This window comes from Pinus tabuliformis, chromosome 9, assembly GCF_031772625.1.
Source record: "Pinus tabuliformis cultivar Carrire ecotype Pingquan chromosome 9, CPIR1, whole genome shotgun sequence".
Classification (NCBI taxonomy): Eukaryota; Viridiplantae; Streptophyta; class Pinopsida; order Pinales; family Pinaceae; genus Pinus; species Pinus tabuliformis.
In genome coordinates, this window is record NC_142307.1 from 1,718,467,707 (window position 1) to 1,718,473,106 (window position 5,400).

The following is a 5,400-nucleotide window of genomic DNA, read 5'->3' on the forward strand; positions in this document are numbered from 1 at the left end:
CATCTCTATACACAACTTGAACCAAGGACAGTCGAATAGCCTACGGAAGTTGAAAAGTTTGTGTCTCTAAAATCTGTGTCTGGAACTCTATGGGGCTTACGTTGGCTGTTTGATTCTCCATTTAATAATGTAGTTTTCATCCTTGGCAGTGGAGAAAATAAGTCACCTTTAAAGTCATAATCGATTATTTGAAAGATTTGTCATAAAAAGGGTGTATTGGTTTGTATAGATTGTACTTTTGCAACGCCTGTTAACCAGAAAGCGTTAGCACTCGGCGCAGATATTGTATTGCATTCAGTAACTAAATATATTGCAGGTCATAATGATGTTCTTGCAGACAGTTTGAGTGGTTCAAACAAGGTTATTGGCACAGTACGTGCTTTGCACAATGTCTTGGGAGGTGTATTAAGTCCAAATGCAGCGTACTTGTTTCTTCGTGGCATAAAGGCCCTCCATCTTCGTGTACAGCAACAAAATTCAACTTTAAAGGAATATGGCAGAAATCGCAGCGACACTCTTTGCCCTCTAACGTGCATCGTTGAAGGGCATCACGGCTCTTGGGTGACTATGTATGTGTATATATCTCGTCTCACACAGTTATTTATTGAGGGATTATCGATGAGAACCAAGCAGAGTGACCATTGAATGAGTAACCCTCTAATTAGGTTCCTTCAAGTGTAGGGTTTGGCTTGTGGGTAACAGAGAAATGATCCTTCTCTGCTCACTTGTGCATATAATATCTGAACAATTGTACCTATATCTTTTGCTTCTTAGTAACGCGGTGCTGGGAGTATAAACGCGGTGCTGTTCAATACCAAGCTCGCCAAATGCTCCCTACTGAACAGAGTGAATTCAAATGCTCCTGCTAAAAATAGCATGCACAGTACAGTAGAGAAGACCTTTTATATTGTGAGAGACTGATGTACAGTGAAAAAAAAAAAAAGTTTGTGCAGAAATGAATTTGTTGGTTTGTGAATGCATAAAAATAAATAAATAAATAATTTTTGCAAATCCCAGGAGCCTGCATAACAACTATTTGCAGAAAATCATTTGAAGTGGACTATTGTTTTCTTTGAAGAAAGTGGCAAGGTCAGAGAACACTGGTTCGTACCCTAGTCAAGGCATATGAGCATTCAAGTTCTGTCCATGTCAGTGTTATAATTGTTGAAGTTTTGTTAGCCATCATTTCTGATTCAAAAGGGAAGGAGTATTTGAAGGATCCAAGCAAGTTTGCAGTTGCTGCTGCCCCAGTTGTGGAACTGCATTTAAAACTCATTATAATTTCTATTCCTTGATTCATTTGCTTCACATTTACAAAGGATTTTTCTGTGTCTTTGTACTGTGAGTGGTGTTACTTTTACTCATTGGGTCATAGTTGTAATCAGTGTTTTAAAGGGGTGTAATTTTGACAATGAAGAATATGCCTCGAATTACTGAAATATTAGAGTTCTTAAAAACTCTGATATATTCCTCTAATCATGAAACATTCCAAATCAGCAAAGGCTCTCTCTCAGAAATTCAGACATGTCTACAATATGCGCAAGAGAAAATTGATTTTTTGCAGCTTGAAACACAGCTACAGCAAGAAGAATTAAAATGAAGGAGTCATTCTGAACCTGTTTCTGTTCAGAACAATGAAGCAGACTCCCATAAACAGCAAGTCAATATTGTTCAAGTTCATTCAGATCCAGTACTCGATAAAGCAGCAATTGTACATGCAGATGCAGAAACTCAGTCTGCACTTCCCAAGCCCATCATCAGACCTTGGGAACAACTTGTCCACAACAAGCACAAAACTGGTCTTGGATATGACAAGGACTAGTCCTTTGATATTCCAGACTACTCAAAGCCCATTCAGTTTCAGAGTGCTGGATTCATTCATGACAGTTCACCTGCTTCTCATGACAGTTCAGCTTCAGCTGTTCCAGAATCTGCCCCTTTTCCACAACAACAACAACAACAACAACAACAGATTGTGAAATGCCAACACTGTGACCGAGTTGGCCATCTGAAAGATCACTGTTTTGATCTTCATCCATGTAAGCACTGCCATAAAACTAGCATCCTTCACACAGATGCTTCAGAAACAAACGTCCTGCAAGAACAAAGATTCATCTTGGATGGATCGCTTCTTGGCAATGGGCATCAACAGCCAAGAAGATATTCCAAACACATGTCAGAACTTGTTCCAGAATATTGAACAGTCTTGCAGTTGAGTTTCCTCCATCATCTCACCTTGTATCTGACAGGGGGGGAAATGATGGTCATCTACAAGCTTCAAAGTCACATCAAGCGAGCCTGAGCCACAACCTGCCACACCAGTTTCAGAGTTGTAGCCAGTGACAAAGATGCCCGTGAACATGCCTTCAGTTGGCAATCTGGGACACTTCCTCTAGCAGAACACTTCAGCTTCTTGCCAGCTTTGGAAGAATTCCAGTAACAAAATTGAGAACACTTCCTCTAGCAGAAGACTCCAGCTTCTTGCCAGTTTTGGAAGAGTTCCAGGAATTGCATTAGGCATTCCAGAGTTGTTGGTTATCCTTAAACCATCACAGATGAGACTTCCCTTTTCAGGTTGAAGTTTTACCTTTTATGCGGGGTGAGACCTCCCTTTTATGGTTGAAGGTTTCCCTCTTTAAAACAATAGGATCACTTCGTCTAGCAGAAAACTTCAGTTTCTTGCCAGTTTTGGAAGAGTTCCGGGAACTGCACTAAGCGTTCCAGTGTTGGTGGTCATCCTTAAACCACCGCCCTTTTTACCAACATTTCATAGAGCACATTCAGCCTAGTGCTGTCATGCATTTTTTGCACATTTTGTATTACAACTCTCTTCTTGGACTCATACATAACCCTTCGGATTAAGGGGGGGGGGGAATGTTGGACACCTAATCCTAAATGGGTTAGTGTGGAAGCTGAATAGACCAAAGCAGTCCAAGAGACCTTGGGATTTGAAACCCAAGAGTCACATATTGTACTATAAATGTATATCTCATGTTAATAAAAAATGTATTGCATGTTTTATCTTTATATCTCTCTTGTTGTCCATGTGTGTTTAACAAGTTGATAGAAAAAAACCTTAAATGTGTTATTGTAAGGAACTTCAAGGAACAACCTATTATTAATCAATGGCGTTCATATAATTGTGGAGGACTGACTATGTGATAGGTTACAATTGTCATGGAAATTTGAAGCAATTGGTAGTTATTTGAATGTGTTATCCAAATAAAATGATTATCAACATCAATTTTTGAGTTTAATCTCATCTTTCTCTTCCTAACAAAAAAAAATTGGTGTTTATTCAAACTTAGCATAATATCATGTTTTTATTTTATTTTTAATTATAATTAGCATATAATTAAGATTTAACTTTATAAAATAATAATAATGTGCTTATATAATAAAGTAATAAACTAACAACCTTTAAAATAAGAATTCAAAAAAAATTATAAATAAAAACTCAAAATAAATAAAATATTTACTTTTCCTTATAGCCTCATATATTCTACTTTATAATCAAACTATATATAATTAAACACAATTTATAAAATAATAATAAGTAAATTAAAATTAATTTTATTAATAATTAAATTATTTAATTTCTTTGTATAATCCAAAAAATAAATTATTTGATAAATTATTTCAAATATTTATCTGGAAAAAAATTAATTATAATATTTTTATTCGGCTAAGTTCAATTTTTTCAAAACAAAATTTTCTATTAAGAATTATGTTGGAAATACTGAGAGGGGGAGCAAGGGGGAGTCAATCAATGTTTCTTTTTTGTTGTTCTTGTTGTTACCAAAAGCGCGCACACACACACACACGTGTGTGTGTGTGTGTGTGCTTTTGGTAACAACAAGAACAACAAAAAAGAAACACTGATTCACTCCCCCCCACCTCCCAGTATTATATATATATATATATATATATATATATATATATATATGAAACACAGAAACAGATAGTTGGAATTAATGCTTTTATTAACACAAAACAATGCAATGAAGTAAATACAATCTAAGTATATATTTCGTTGTGATTAGTTGCCAAGCTCCAACTTGGACTCCAGTGAGGTTCCAACCCAACCCTGGTATAAACTGGTATGTTGCTAATCTCTGTTCTGTTGAGGTTCTCCTTCACTCCTCTCCTGCCTCTACTGCCTCTGTTGCCTCTACTTCTTCTGCTACCTCTCACTTTGATTATTCACCACAACAACAACAACTTGCTTCTTTGTTTTTCTGTTTTATTCATCCCCCATGCCTCTGTCTGTTCGTTGCTGCTTATCATCGCCTCTTTGGCTTCCTCCTTGGTCGTTGTGGCTTCCTCTGCACTGTGCAAGTTCACCGACTCTCTGAGGACACGTAGATTGTTAATTATGGTATGTTCTATGCTTAGAGCAATTTACTTTTCTTTCTTATTATTATTCATCAATTAGAAATCACATGTGCATAAGTAAACTGCAAATAGAACATTAAACGATCAACAGAAAACAAGCCAAGACAAGAGACATAAGATGTGGCGGCTAGCCAGTGACAAACCCCACAATGTGTGGGGAAACCCTTTGATCAAATCTTCTTTTATCTTCAATAATTCAGGAGAGAGAAATAGTACAATAAATCTAGTTTATATCAACAGTAGAAAACCCTAGATCAGTAGCATCAGCATTAGCAACTTCATCATCAAAACTAGAGCAGTCGATATCTTGCAAATCGACCGTCAGATCGGCTTGATTCCACCACCAAAAAATGAAGCCTTTAGAGGAGGTCCAGATGGACCTACAACGCAGTTTAGAGGAGGAGATATAATGGTCAATGCTGGTCAAACTTTGGATCTGCAGTTGCAGCTTCAAGTTCAGAAGCTTCCTTCCACGTGTGAGAGAGAGTCTCTTTTCTGCGCAATAGAGAAGAGCCTCTTTTCTGCGTAGGAGAGAGAGAGAGATGTGATGAGATGAGTGAGCACAAATGAGGAAAAGTCCTCCTGGATTTATACACAACTGTTGATGTTTGAATAGATGCGATTGTTGGGCTTCTGAGCTTACATGAGCTGTAGGTCGTCTTGATAATAATTCCATAATCAAAATAAATTCATATCTCCATAAATACTTATCGGAATTAGATGAACTTTAGATCAATCCTACACCTCTCGACGAGAGGAATCTAATAAAAATATTATCAGCGATGAATAAGATGACCCACATGGAGTTTGGCCCTAGTTACCAATTTTAACACTCCCTCTCAACTAGGGAGAACTTCATCTACAATCTGTCTATCGGTCGCTAATATTCATCCATCAAATGCACTGCCCTATACAACCTGACCCCTGTCCTGCTCTGCTCTATTATGCTTGACCTAATTTTTCTTGTTCTACCTTGTACTGATCTGTACTACTCTGCTCTTGTTC